This window comes from Psammomys obesus, unplaced genomic scaffold (genome assembly GCF_907164565.1).
Source record: "Psammomys obesus unplaced genomic scaffold, mPsaObe1.curated_primary_1811, whole genome shotgun sequence".
Lineage (NCBI taxonomy): Eukaryota > Metazoa > Chordata > Mammalia > Rodentia > Muridae > Psammomys > Psammomys obesus.
Window position 1 is genome coordinate 17864222 of NW_026588752.1, and position 15079 is coordinate 17879300.

Below are 15079 nucleotides of genomic sequence, written 5' to 3' on the forward strand. Positions count from 1 at the left end.
CACACACACACACACACACACACACACACACACACACACACACACACTGAAGTTCAGTAGTTTGGGAAATCACAAACAGGTGTTGTCCAGTGATATGTCAAATAATGATGTACCTAGGCTGTGCATTCTGTTTCTCTGAAGATCCCTGACTTAGAGTTTCTAATTTTAGGTGCTCTTGATGACTCTTAATGTACTTGGATTAGTCATTAGTGAGTTGTCAAAAATACATTATCTATTGTTGATATGTGTGCTGTGAACTGTTAAACAGTCAGTAGGCAACAGTGGTGACATTCCTCATTTCCAATTAGGCTCAGATTTATTTTTGTTATTTTTGAGGATTAACTCTCACTATGAAGATTGGACTGGTCTAGAGCTCGCAATACTCATGCCTTGGTGCACTCCTTTCCTGAGTGCTAGCATGACAGGAACTGAGTGTAGTGCTCACATTATAGTTAAGTAACATTGAACCAGTTTAAGTTCCCATTTTAATTAGGGAGAGAAGGATAATTTGCAAAAACATTTACTGTGTGGAAGAAGAGAACTGAATGGTTAAGAGACAGTTACCCTGTCCTAAGGCATGGAGACAGCTTTCCAGAGTAACCGTAGCATCTTGTGGGGTGCAGTTTCTGTGTGAGGTTATTTGGGAGTTGGAACAGAAAAAAAACTACATCTACAAAAGCCCAGAACTTGGGTGGGACCTAGTGAGTTTGGAATATAAGATGGAAATGGAAAGTGGTCATTGGAAGTATCCAGAACATGGAGGGCCTTCAGGCTACCTTAAGATTAGATTTGAAAGGGGGAGGGTAGCCTGGTGTCAAGTGTTTACAAAGAAGAGTGACATGATGAATTACAGGATTTTTTTTTTTCTTTGAAAGTGGTCTGGGGGGATAGCTTCTAGAAGAAAGGCGACTGCGGAAGAACACTTGAAGTGACAGATAAGAGTTGTCTGGACAAGACGGGGCAGTTGTTTAGATTAGAATGTTGTCAGGGAAAGCAGAGGGGTTTAGACATTGCTATCATTCACCTGGTAGAAAAGAGAAGTGGAGCAGGTGGTAGAAAGGAGAGTTAGAGGTGATGTTGGTAGCTGGCTGACATAGCCACACCGAAAGGAGGAAGACGGGGTCAGCAAGAGGTATACATAAACTAAAGTTATCCACCTACGTGAAGTTCCTAAGGCCAAGGATATAAACTGTGGCAAGGGGGAGAACTGAGATGGAGGCCCAGGGTTGTGGGTTTGAAAATGCTGAAACCCATTTTAAACAAGAGGCCTATCTGTCAAGGGGGAACTTTACAGACGTGAATCTAGAGCGCACTGCGGAGGTTGTCCAGAGCCCTTACGAAGGCATTGCAGGTGACATTCACTTCCCGACTTTGTGCTTGACCTTGAACCGTCTTTCTCTGTCTTTTCTTCCTCTCTGTTGAAAACTCATCTCCTATCTCTCTGCTCCTAGACAAGGAATGAATGTCCGTCTTTTCTTCATTCTGCAAGGAGGTATTAAAGCATCTGACTCAAGTCAGTCTCTTCCAACACTGTAGTGTAGCACCTATAATCAAGGTTTGCAGAATGTTATCTAGGCCAGGTAGGCTCCCGAGGCTTCTTCCCAAACAAGTGGGAGGTGTTCAGAGCTCCTGCCTGGGCACTGTTTACTGGGTTGATTTTGAATCTTGGCGTTGAGTCATGATCCCAGAGAAGTGCTTACTTTGTCAGGATTTGCAAGTCTACTAAAGTGTATAAAACACCAACGAACATAACTTTTAAAAGTAATTCAAGGCATTCTTCTACAATGGAATAATTTTCTAGGGAAAATGTTAATATTTCCCCTACAACCCGTCATTATTAAGGTAAAGGTAACTTCAAATTATGAGATGTTTTAGAAAGAGTAACCACTAAGATGTGTTACTTTAAATCGTTCTGTACCTTGCCCTTCTGGCTTTGAAGATAACCTTCAGAATGTAAATTGATGCAGTGGGGGTTGGAGCTCAGAACTGAAAGTTCTGATGCAATTTCTCAAGGAACACGGTAGCCTTTTTCTTCTATGCTGATTGCTGTGCTGTCAGAACTTAAAATGCAATCGCAGTCCGGCGGTGGTAGACATTAACTCAGTACCTTGAAAAGTTTAAAGTTTTCTACCAGCTAAAAAAGCACTGCAGAGCCTTTTCACTCAGAACAGCTGCCCTCTTTTATCTGCGTTCAGGGAAGATTCCAGAGGCCAATCTGTTTTACACACTTCAAACATATAAGGCAGTATGAAGAGTGACACTCCTTTGTATCCTAGAAAGGATTATTGACTTGCAGCCAATTATTTTGTTCACTTCCATTTAAAAGAAATGTTTAGCATCTAATATGTTCAAGGATTCAAATTTATATGAGAATATAAAGTAAAAGCACCATTCTCAAGAATATCAAGGGTTTATTGAGAGTGGTTAGCACAGACATGAGAAAATAATTACTGCACATTTTATAAAAGTAATAGTATATGGTATAGAATACATAAGAGTTGTTTGTTCTTCAAAACAATTATTATTTTTTTCTCAAAAGTGGCTGCTGTTGCTGAGTTTCTATTTTGTGACAGGTAATATCTTGATTATATATTTTATCTCAGTTAATCCACACTATACCCTACAAGGTGGTATACACACTGAAGATGAGAAAACAGTTTGGGGATTTAAGTAGCTCACCCCAGATCCTACAGTAACAAATGGATGACAAGGAATTAAACTTCCTCTGTTGGACTTCAAACCTCTCCTTACCTTGGCTCCCTTACACAGATGTTTCCCTAGAAAGGTGGATGCTGAAGAGCAGTCTGGAAGAGGGCGCTTTGGAAAGATAAGCACAGAAACACCAAAGAACCAGAGACAATGTATTTCTTAGGAGATTCCTTCAATTTCTTCCTCCTTGTCTCCCTGTACTTCTTAGTGATAGATGCACTTATTTTATGACCCACACTAATCACCATAAACTCTCAAAATTAGGACCTGTTAATCCGGCCACACAGTTTCTCTCTCATACCTGGAGTCTAGCTTTGACTCTTTAGTTTTCCTTGTTTACCCTGGAGTACCTGCGGGAGACAGAAATCTGGGGAAAGGATATTAGTAGAGGAGGTACTTTAAGGAAAGGGGGATAGAAGATAAAAAGCAAAGAAGGAAAATGCTAGGGACAGAAAAAGGTACACAGGGCCTTGTACTGTAGTGTTGACCTGTTGGATATTGATGGATTTGGGGAAAAGGGGTTATTGTCTTCAGTTGCATACCCCATGCTGAGAACACCTAGCTCAAGTGCAGCACTCCAAAATCAACGGGAAGTTGTGGCCCTGGTAAAACTTAGTGACTCAGACGACAAAGTGGAAATAGGCAGGAATTTGAGAAAGACTAGTGGGGTAGTAGACTGGGTACACAGTGATGGGAAAGAGTTAAGAGAAGATGAGGTCCGGCAGTGATCAATATTCAGTGTATACATGCATTAGTTGACAAAGAAAAATATCCATTAATTAAAACCGAGTAAAAGCTAAATGCAACGCTATGTCATTGCTGCTTACTTAGGACCTAGCTGTCCCTTGCGGAAACACAAATATCTCTGTGTAATATTTTTATAAATGCTATGTTTATACACATATCCATTAGTAGGAACAAATAGAAAACACTGTCTAGATTTTCCAATACATAATTTATTAAATGTTGTTATATAAATAAATCAGATTTGTTTGGGCTTTCCTCTTCTGGAAGGAGCTATTGTAAATAGGGTTTTGCTTTTCTTGGTAGTTGGTGAATTTTCAGTGGAACACTGGAAAGAAACACGCACCAGAATCACACATCTCTGTGTACTCAATGCAATTTACTGAAATTTAATAGAGAAATGTGTTTGTTTCCATTCCTTTATTATCAGTAGATTCAGAACAAAAGGTCATGGTGGCTAAAACAACAAAAAACCTTCTTGGTTATTAAATATCCTCAGAAGCTGAAGCTGAAAAGTATCTGTATTCCTGCTGTTAAAATGTTGTTCTAGTTTAAACAGATATTCTATGTTTTGTGTCACTTTTTATATGAATTGCAAAGGTATGTATGTAAATATGAAATTCTGTAACATTAGAAATTCATTAATATTTTTGGAATCAAAAGTTGATTACTTTTATAATGCCAAAAAATTCTAATTCAACAGACTGTAACAATTACATGTCTAATTCTTCAGGTAAAGCATTTTTAGTAACCTTGCTTGGAAATAAATATAATTCTTATTTTGATACAAAGATTGTCACATTCTGTATAACTTTCCTTCAAGAGAAATTAGGTTTGTGCTTAAAAACTGATGTGAGTTTCTGATCATTGGAATCTTGTCTATTTAATTCTATTTGTTTTATTGCCCTTCAGCTGGAATAAAAGATCTAATTAAGTTTTGTATTGAGCTGTATTAAAGCTGGATGCGTGTTTATATTCTCAGCACTTAGGAGGTTGAGGCAGGAGAATTAGGAGTTTAAAACTAGCCTAGGATACATAATGAAATCATGTCTTTAAAGAATATAGGATAAACATATTAAAATCTATAGTCCTAAAGAAGCTAAACAACAAGGGGGACCCAAGGGAAGATGCTCAATCCTCATTCAGAAAGACAAATGCAATAAACATCAGAAGCAGGAGAAGACAGGGAACAGGACAGGAGCCTACCACAGAGGGCCTCTGAAAGACTCTACTGATCGAGGTATCAAAGCAGAGGCTGAGACTCAGAGCCAAACTTTGGGCAGAGTGCAGGTAATCTTATGAAAGAAGGAGCAGATTGAAAGACCTGGAGGGGACAGGAGCTCCAAGAGGAGAAAAAAAAAAAACTGAGCCCTGAGAGCCCTGCAGAGACTGATACCCCAACCAAGGACAATGCATGGAGAGGAACTACAATACCTGCTCAGATGTAGCCCATAGACTCAGTCTCCAAGTGGGTTCCGTAAGAAGAGGAGTAGAAGCTTTTTCTGGCATGAACTCACTGACAGGCTCTCTGGTCACTCCCCCTGGGGGCCTTGTCAGGCCACAGAGAAAGACAAAGCAACCAGTTCTGATGAGACCTAATAGGCTAGGGTCATGTATCAGTGGACTAGGGGAGGGGCATAAGGGGAGAAGAGGGAAGGAGGGTGGAATTGGGAGGAGATGGAAGAGGGGACCACAGCCTGGATACAAATTGAATAAATTGTAATAAATGATAACAATAAAAATTAAAATAGTTGCATTAATTTTCTCATGTTTTCCACAGCTGCCTTCAGTGGGTTGCTTTGTTTTTTAGCACAAGAATAAGAAGCCTTTTGAGCTATGTTAATCTCACCTTCTAATCTTCATCTTCTGCATCTACTTCAGATGACTCATCTAGGGACCAGACATTAATCCCTGGCCCCACGTGGTTCTACTGAAAACCATGGAATAAATTATGAGAGCAAAATAATGTATTAAAAATGTAATATTAAAAACCATATATTTTCTTTTTTTTTCTAGAGCCCCTGATCTAACATATTCACATTCATAGAGTAGCAGCATTTGTTTTGTTTTGTTGTTTTTGTTTTCTGGAAACCTTTCTGTTTTATAGTGAAATTGGTTGAAAATGAATAAAACCATTTCTTACCTGAACTACACTCATCAGGCTTTGGAAGCAAATGGTCCTTGTTTATCCTTCATCTTGAGCAAGAGCAGATGGTATATTAACCAAACAGTGTTTGCTAGCTCGTGTGTGTGTTTATTTGATTTTTGAAATGTGGATTCTGAAAAATAATCTCAGGTCCCTTTGCTTGCAAAGTCATCACCTTACCAACTAAGCCATCATCTTTGCATGGCAGGAGGGTTTTATATGTATAGACTTTACTCTGCAGTGATATACATATATGTATATATATATATACATGTATATATATGTATATGATATATATGTATATATGTATATGATATATGTATATGATATATACATGTTTCTTCCTGTTCAGTACCTGATAGCCTTCTGACAATAGCCATTTTTTTTTTATAACTCCTCTTTGTTTTGTTTGGTGGGGGGGGGAGTCAATTACCATTTTCAGTTTTCTAACTGGTATAGTTAGGGTATTATTTCTCAGCATGTCTCAGATGCCCCAACTCCCTTTTGTTTGTTTGTTTTTGTTTTATGTTTAGTTTAGTTTTGCTTTGACGTCTACTGTAGTCACAACTTCCCTGTGTTATTGTTTTCTCTGGTTTAAGTGACCAGTTGTCAAATGTGTCTACCAAATTGAATAGCAAACTCTAGGAATCAGCATAAGTTTTAACTTACCTGCAACTCCGAGCCCTGTGATGAAACCTCTCCTCCTTAAACTCCATCCTGTCTCCAGCATGAACCATCACGTTCCCCAGTAGATCATGCCTTATGCATTCCTTACCCATCAGTCATTGAATAGCTGGCTCAGTCATCAAGTCATCTGCAGTGATAGTGTAATGAATGGCTTCAAGAAATGAACCTTTGGATCTTTTTTTTTTTTTTTTTTTTTTTTTTTAGTAGTGCTTCTCCAGGACAATAACAATGCTGCTGGTAAGCTGGATATAGCAAAGGGAAAAACGAAAACATTTCCTTTGAACATAAAGGTTTAGGGTAATAAGTAAAGAAAAACAGTCACACACCCTGGTTACTAAGGCCTCGGTTAAGAGCTAGCCATACGTAAAATTATAAGTATGAGGAGGAAATTTGTTCTAGTGTTAATGACTCACCTCAAGCTATGGACACCGTGGCCACAGGACATAGAAAGCGTTTGGCTGGTAGAAAGACATCAGATCATAGGGGTGTGCAAATTTGAGGGCTCAGACATCTCCTGGGAGATTTATATAAAAAAAGTGACTGTCACATGAAATACCTCCGTAAACAGTTATTGAATGGACTGAGTGAAGACACTTGTAGAGTTTCTAACTGATGTATCGTCATATTTTAATGTGATTTTGATAAATTATTTAAGGTAAGAATTTTAGGAGCTGGAGATTCAGTATCGTATCCTTTTAAAGACAGCAAGGATGGTTTATTATTTAAGCTTCAAGTTCACAGTTTCAATACCAGACTCTACTTGAGCAAGAGATTGTGGTTAAGCTGGGTGTATTGAGACTACATGTAACACCTGTGCAATTCTGTGATTCTCCCCATCTGTTTACTGTGCTATAAAGAATATTGTAGACTGGCTGGCTTACATAATATATGTTAATTTCTCATGGTTCTGTTGTCTGGAAGGCTGAGATTATGATACTAGCATGGTCAAGTTCCCTTGAGCATTTTCTTCCTGCTCGGGTCCTCATGGGACCTTCTTCCCCACACAGTGTGTCTCCCCGTCTCTTTCTAACTTGACCGATCCTATAGTGAGAACCCTTTTCTCACCTAATGTAACAATAGTTAATAACAAAGGCCCTGACTCTTAATATCATTATGCTATGGATGAAGTTATCAATACGAACTCAGTCCATAGGAATGGCCTTTATTTTGTCCTTAAGGCATTCAACAAACCATTGCACTAACTAAAATTCAAATCTACAAGCGACAGAAATGAAATTCCTCAGAAGAATGACTTAAGCCATTTTTATGTCAGCTTCCTTAGTAATTTGCTTTACCATTCTTTTAAAGGATACTTGGACTCATTGATATGTTGACCTTCTGGGCAATTTGCTCACAGATCTTCAGCATTTAATCCATGATTTAGAGAGAGTAGACTTAAGAAGATAACTTGAAAATCACCATTGTTCCTTTTTTTTTTTATGAAAACAAATAAATCCAAAAATTTGGATTGCATTCCTCATATCTGAAAATTCAATTTCTGACCTCTGTGGAATAGCTGTGTGGTTTGAGGAAACTATTATTTTTATGCCGTTATCTATAAAACTGGGATAATGCCATCCAGCTCCTCCTCGTGGAGACAATGATAACCAAATAAAATAATAGAATGGAAAAATTTAGTAAAATACGTAATCTGTTTCATAAAGGCAATGGGCTATTATTATTTTTTTTAAAGTAGGCTATATAAAATTAATTGTAACATTTCTTCAAGGAGTTTAAAATGTATGAGGAGGGAGATAAGTGCTTCTTGCACGGGCAATTGTGATCAGGGAAAAGTGTGAAATTTGTATAGAAAATAAGTGTCAAGATCCTATAACTGGGCTCCCTCTGGCGGAGCTATTGCTATCAAGTAAAACAATGTTTCCATTTAAAATTTCAATGAATGATATTACTAGTAGCTCATTTGATTGAGGATATTATTTCCTGGCTTTTCTTTCTCTCTCTCTCTCTTTTCTCTCTCAGTGAGCAGGAAGTAAAAATTGAAGGTAAGGTCGTAGCTGTGTCGGTCCGCAGGCAATGTGACGCCACCGTGGCGAAACAGCTCTTTGAAACCTCTCTGGAGGTTCTGTGATAAGCCCTGGTCTTCTCTGAGAGGCCTGTGCAGAGGCTCAACCCCTGGCTGCTCCCTGACCCCTGCTTGCAGCTGTCTCTGCATTAGCTGCAGCTTGTTGACATGCTGTTCCTGGCTGCTACCATGTCCATCTCATTTGGTCGTTCCTTTAAGCTCCTATTTCAGCCTTATTTATTCTTTCACATGCCCACCTATCTAATAAAAGTATGACATATTAGTAGGGTTACCTGCAGCATCTCCTCAAACCCAGTGAAATATTGAAGCAACCAGGAAGCCATGTTCTCTGGTTAAAGGATTGCTTTCTCCTTTCTTTGTTTCTTTCTTTGTTTCTTTGTTTTTTTTCTTTCTTTCTTTCTTCTTTCTTTCTTTCTTTCTTTCTTTCTTTCTTTCTTTCTTTCTTTCTTTCTTTCTTTCTTTCCTTTTCTTTTACTAATAGCAAGCCTAAGTGTATTGAATACATATATGCAGGCACCAGTTTAAACAGTTTCATAGGTGTATTTAACACTCATAGCAGACTCAGAAGATGGACATCCTTTTTTATTTCTTAAATTTAATCACTTTATGGCCTTGTTTCAGCCTCTTTCCCTCTTTTGAAAAATTACCAGTGACCCCTTGCACACAATGTGCTTTAGAGTGCTGGTGAAGTTGGGTAACTTATAAGGCTGTTCATTGCCTTTTCTCACTGCAGGATCTTGTATGTTAATCTACGCCAAGTCGAGACTCTGCATGCATGTGCCCAGGATGTTTGTGGTATTTGAAAATGGCTAAAAATTGTTGGATGGTAGGAATTTCCCAAGCTTCCACATCTCTGCAGATGATGAGCGTGGGTCTTTGAGAACTCTACTGCAGCATCCCTTAGTGAGCCTTTCCCCCCTGGAGTGTGCATCTAACTTTAGGTTCTCCAGCTAAGATTAGCAGCAGCCATTCAGCAGAATCAGATAGTGCTTGGTAAGCTTTTTTCTTAAAAACACAAAACAAAAAAAAAAAAAAAAAGAAAGGATTTTTTTTTTTTTCAATCATGGAATCGTTAACGCAGCCCAGTCTGGCTTTAAAGTCATTGTCCTGTTTCAGCCTCCTATGTCCTGGAATGACAGGTAAGTACCACTGGGCCAAGATTTGTAAAAAACCCTTGGTTCTCTCTCTTTTTTTTCTCTCCCTCACCCCACCCCAAAGCATACCTTCAGAAGTACAGAAATCTTGAAGTCAGGTGGCATTTATTGTGTGAATTTGAATGTTTCTAGGCATCTATTACATTAAGGGCCATCATTTCATTTAAGTATAGTAAAAGGCTTTCCATGTGTAATAAGCAGAAGTCTCTAAATGTCATCTGAAATGTAGGAGATGCTCAATTGACATATATTTCCTATATCTTTGTAAATCATTTTCATGCCCTTTGGGTTCATTCATCATGATTTTTGAGACATAACTGTTCATAATTCCCACTGGCCAATGCTTTGCTTTAAAGCATTTTACAACTTTAATTCCATCAATGATATTACATCCCTTCACATCATAGGTACGCATCCTGGAGAATAGCAAACACGGTGTTGACCAGCAAACTTAACAATAAAAAGCTAAATTAAACCAATCCAGCTCCTAGTCTTTTTAATAAATCTCTTTCAGTGAGAGTTTCTGGGTTAAAGTAAGAGTTGCTTGAGGATAAAGTATTAATTTGGTTTTAATTTAGTGCATTATAATGATGCATGCCATGTTATTAAACTCAGTTGCTTTTTTGTTTTTTTGAACTCTGACTTGAGGACAAAGTTAATTTTTATCAAATGAAGGCATAAGCCACAACAAAACATAAGTGAAAGAGTATGAAAAATAGCACAGCTTTATGATAAATGTTTATTTAACCCATTAGAGCAAATGAATGTCTTTAATGCACATGAAAGCATTATAGGCAAGTTGTTTTTAGCTTACCGACTTATTTAAATTACTTAGAAGCATTCATCTGAGTCAAACCTATTGTCTGTAGTGTTTTGTAAGTTGGCTACATGACTTTATAATTCTTTTTACAAAGGATAAAAAAAGAAAGTCTGGCAATAGGAAACCTAAGTTTCAGTGGTTCATTTTGTTTGTTATTAACTATTTCCTGGCTGGACAGGCAAAATGTCTCCGCAGGCAAATGAGCCTACCACCAAGACTGCAGGAGCTTTATTGCCAGAGTAAACATGGTGTAAAGAAAGAACTGAGTCCCATGATATGTCTTCTGACCTCCATGGGCAAGTCCTCACACATGTATATACATTCAGGCATAAAAATTAAATAAAGTTAAAAACTGAAACTGCTTGGATAGCACAAATTTTAAACTGTTGAAATGCTGGCTGGGATGAGCACTGTGTGTGGTGTGTCTCTCGCTTGTTTACTACGCAGGACCTTTAACTAACATGATCTTCACGACTCTCCTATTAAAACATGCTTCTGTCTTACTGTTACCAAGCTCAGAGTTAAAACAGCAGCAGTAGCAGCAACAACAACAACAAGAAAAATTGTATTCCAGCACCTACTAAAAACCAAGGGTGAATGAAAAGCAGAGCCTGCATTCACCTGGATCACACGTTTTTCTCTGAAAAACATTGAACTTTTAGTTCTATGATTTTTCTATATGTGTAATTTTGAGAAGAAGCCAAAGTACGAACCTTATTGATGTAATATCTGTTTTATTATCCACAGAAAATTAAAAATATATTTTTTATAGAACAAAGATTGAGCTTTGTTGGCTTGGTTTTATCTGCTTTTGTCTTCCCTCTTTGGAGACAAAAACTTGCTATATGTTTTGTGGATCTGTGATCTGTCTGCTTCAGCCTGGGATTGGAGGCATGCACCACCATTCTCGGCTTTGATTCTCTTCCTGTTGGTTTTATTAGGTAGAGAAAGGTTGTATAGCTGATTTAAATTCAAGTGTCTTTTCAACTTTTCTATCTATTCTCATTCCTATCCACAGCAACCTTGCTTGATCTTTTTATATGCATAAAGGACTAGATTATCTCCAAGTGTTTATCTTTTCCAGAGCATACCACTTCCTTATTCCCTGAACATTTCTGCTCCCTGATAATTGAAGATGCTCTTTCCTCCTCTGTCATTCCCCTATGTAGACATCACTTTGAACTGTATTATAGTTCAAGTGTCAGTTTGTGAGAAGTTTCCTGGGAAGCTTTTATGAACATCTGTTTCTTGTACCATGGTAAATTTATTGCTCAGTGAATGACGCTTCCACACAATGTTGCATCACATTTATTTATTTGAATGCTTATCTCTGGTCATCAATATTTGCAGAGAGAAGAAACCCAGTTTGCTATACACCAAATGTCCACTGTTGTGTGTGATACATTCAGCTTCTCCCGGATTAAGTGTAATTCCTGTTCTTGATGAGACTACTCACCTTGCAGGAGCAGGAGCCAAACCCCCAGGCTGCCCACCAGAATTCTTTGGCAGAGAAGATATTTAGCAATTCAGAGGCAGACACCAAGGGGGGGGGGTGCATAGCTCTGTGTTTTTTTCTGCCTGTGTTCATTATGTTAGCTCAGTTCAAGTCTAGACAACCATGTTTGCTTCTCTTATTCTTCAGGCATTAGCATTGGCATAGGGAAAGCATTGTCTGGTAGGAAGGGGCAGAGCAGACCTTTGACATCAATAAGTATCTCGAGTTGTAGTGCATTTCTTTCCCATAACCTCTAACACAGACTAATTGACCATCATCACGTTTTCCCAGAAGCCAGCTTTAGATCTTTTTTTAATGCTCATGATGAAGGCAGGGCCATCTCATTGACCTTCATATCCTCTATGTCTACCAAGCAGTATGGCCTCAGATACTTGTCAAACAAATAGCCTAGAGAGTGGGTGACTATAAAGGATGGTACATAAGCTCACTTTTCATTGATAGCTAACATTCTGAGACAAAGGCTGCCAAATACACCACAGCTTTCTTGGCAAATATAACGCTCATAAATAAAGGGAAAGCTAACGGGACACCACATTGATACCTTTTTCATTTTAAATTTTATGCAGGTGAAGCAAACACCATGCTGGGGATCTCTGTTATTTTTTTTTTTTTTTTCACCTCTTGTTGAACTTGGAGTTCACTCTGTATTTTCTCAGCCTGGTGAGATATCTCATCAAGATCAATGGCTGCTCTCAGCACAATATTCTTGCCTAATTCTTAAAGATTATAGGTTGTGAAAATGATTTTGTCCACGACCAGCGTCAGTTGGTGTTAAGTATGGCTGAAGATACTGTTGTGTTTCTTTCCTGGTTTTACGAAGAGATGCTTAAAAAATTATATAAAGTACTCTACAAAAAAGATTAGTTACCAAAAGTTTAATGAACATTTAATACACTCCATTGTTTGTACCAACTGCTTTACTTCAGCTTCCCTGTGATGTAGAAAGGAAACTTCAAAGAAAGCATGAAAAATCACCGTAGGTGCTTAGACTCAGAACTGTTTATCTACCTTCAAAGCAGGATTTTTTTTTTTTTTCTATGAGACCCAAATCTGTGAAGGCAATTTTACTTTGGTTGCTTCGAAATGCAATTTCACAGGAAATCTTTGTAGTAGATATAACACTCTCTAAATTAGGAAGATCTTGAGGAGTATGGAGCTTTATAAATAAAAGGATGGATAGGAGCCCTGCTTCTGGGAAAGTGATTTTCTGAAAGTCTTAGGTTTTATATGTAGGTTAAACTTGATCTCTATTGTTTCATATTTACCTGGTAGCCAAGAGAGAAGCCATCACTGAAAATGTGTGTATTAATTTTGATTCTCCCGATACTTATATAGTAATATGTGAGTACATAGTAGACACTTTCTACAGATGGGACTAATCTAAAATCAGCAATTGACCTTATTTTACAAGAATCTATTTACATGAGCTTGGAGCCCAAGATAAGATTCATGTTTAGACATTGAGCTATTATTGAGACAATGTATAATAACAACTACAGGGGAAAATGCAGTATTGGGCTTGATTAAAAACATGAGACTGGAAATTTTTATCAGGAATGACTGAAATACTGTTTTGAGAGATGGTATAGCAGCTACAAGGGCTTGCTACTCTTCCAAAGGATTCAAGCATGATTTCAAGTACCCATTTTGGGTGGTTCACAGCTGCTTGTAACTCTGGTTCCAGAGGATATGACACCTTTCTCCAGCCTTTGCAGGTACCATTCCACATATGGCAAGCACACACATACATACAAATATAAAAATAAATCTTAAAAAAAAAGGACAAAGAAGTTGAAGTAGTGAAACACTTAACCAAGAATAACAGTAATAATTGGGAGCTCATTTTCTTTCCCATGACAAGATCCACCGAATCAATTAATTCTGTAATATCATCATTAGTGCCTCTGCAATTCTACTTTGCCTTTTTGTGTGATGAAATCGGGTTCCACAGGCAGAGTTCCCATGTTTCAGTGGATGGCCATATACTATGCACACACTGGCAACCCCGATGGACTCAGAGGTTCACAAAAAGAGTACATGAAGTTAGAGGTGAGAGCTAGTGGAAAAGATGTGGGAGGAATTGCAGGAGATGGAAGGGTGGGTGGGTTGTATTTGATCAAAACACAGTCTGTATATGTATGTATGAAATTCTACAAAAATAGGAGTGCCAACTATGGAAACAAATGTGCATTTGCACTCTAAGAATTTTTGGTCATTTGGTGCTCTTTCATTAGAAAAACAAAACTTTTTTTTCTTGAAATTCTCTGAACCTACTTCTGCTCATATGTCATTGCAAAAACTATGCCTTCTGGCCATCTATTGCTACAGTGTAAACTTTTACAAAGAAGGCTGATAAATTGATCTTCTCCTTTTCTAGCCATTTCCTTTTTTGGGGGGGTTCTTTTTTTAAATTGTTTATTTTTTATTATTAGTTACATTTTATTAACTCTGTATCCCAGCTGTATCTGCTCCCTCATTCCCTCCCAAACCCTCCCGCCCTCCCTCATCTCCTCCCTGCCCCTTTCCAAGTCCACTGATTGGGGAGGACCTCGTCCCCTTTCATCTGATCTTGTTTTATCGGGTATCTTCAGAACTGGCTACAAAGTCTTCTCTGTGGCCTAGCAGGACTGCTTTCTAGCCATTTCTAAGGATGCCAGTATAGAAAAAGAAAGAAAGAAAGAAAGAAAGAAAGAAAGAAAGAAAGAAAGAAAGAAAGAAAGAAAGAAAGAAAGAAGAAAGAAAGAAAGAAAGAAAGAAAGAAAGAAAGAAAGAAAGAAAGAAAGAAAGAAAGAAAGAAAGAAAGAAAGAAAAAGAAGGAAAGAAAGAGCATTTGGATAGCAATCAGTTGTTTTTGTGTATGTAGTACGTCAGATTTATAGTTACTGGAGGGGTAGTGAGATGCATCAACCGGTCGAAAAGCTTGCTGCCAAGATTGAGAAAGAGGAACTGAGTTGGATACTAAGGACCTGCGTGGTACAAGGAGAGAATCAACTTCTGAAAGTTGTTTCTGGCTTCCACAAGCAAAATGGTGTGTGTGCATTCCCCATAAATAAGCATTCTCAAAAACGACTGAAAAGCATGTAGTTTGGATTTATAGGAAACAGATTTAAAATGACTATTACCAATAGAAAGAAAACAAGAAATAGTTTTTGGCTTAGCAAATCTTAGTCTGTATTACATTTTATATCTCCCCAAGGTTCCACATACTATGAACCCACAAGAAAAAAAAATGCATTTTACCTTTAAGCTAAAAATGTAT